Source organism: Trichechus manatus, unplaced genomic scaffold (assembly GCF_000243295.1).
Source record: "Trichechus manatus latirostris isolate Lorelei unplaced genomic scaffold, TriManLat1.0 scaffold00207, whole genome shotgun sequence".
Lineage (NCBI taxonomy): Eukaryota > Metazoa > Chordata > Mammalia > Sirenia > Trichechidae > Trichechus > Trichechus manatus.
The window spans coordinates 3392359-3392779 of record NW_004444143.1 but is presented as its reverse complement, the minus strand read 5'-3'; the positions used below and the strand labels follow the sequence as shown (position 1 = coordinate 3392779).

At 58.7% G+C, this 421-nt stretch overlaps 1 protein-coding gene across 1 annotated transcript in view; it reads left to right on the top strand.

Annotated features, from left to right (window-relative positions):
* Window positions 1-328: 328 nt before the first annotated feature.
* HNRNPL (heterogeneous nuclear ribonucleoprotein L) overlaps window positions 329-421 on the top strand; it is a 15328-nt gene continuing 15235 nt past the window's right edge. The window contains exon 1 of the mRNA XM_004388144.2: window positions 329-365. The gene's annotated coding sequence lies outside the window, so the exon portion shown is untranslated. The remainder of the gene's footprint in view (window positions 366-421) is intronic.

Here is a 421-nt window from a genome sequence, read left to right as displayed (position 1 = left end):
ATGTACATCCCAACACTTGCTCCAACCAACAGAACACCTCGTTACCCAAGAGGAATGATGGCGTGAATCCTGAACAACTGCGTAACTTTCTACCTCACATGGTTTTTTTCGTTGCAAGGAAAAGAGAGAGTGGGTTTTGGGCCCCCTCTCTCCATTACCTTCTAGCGTTGTTTCCTCCATACAATAGCGGAGCAACTCTCGGTCTCCCCCCACCCCACCCCCGCTCCCCTCAACCACACACACTATTTTTCCGGGCTGAAAACAGGTCGCGGTCCCTTTAAGGCCCGCCCCTCCTTCCCCGAAAACTTCCCAGTGTCTGCTCCCTTTTCGATCCGGGACGGCCGGCCGGGCTCGCCGCCGAGCTGGTAGGGGCTGGGGGCGACAGGTCGTGGAGGGGCGCGGGGGGTTTCGGGGGAGGCGC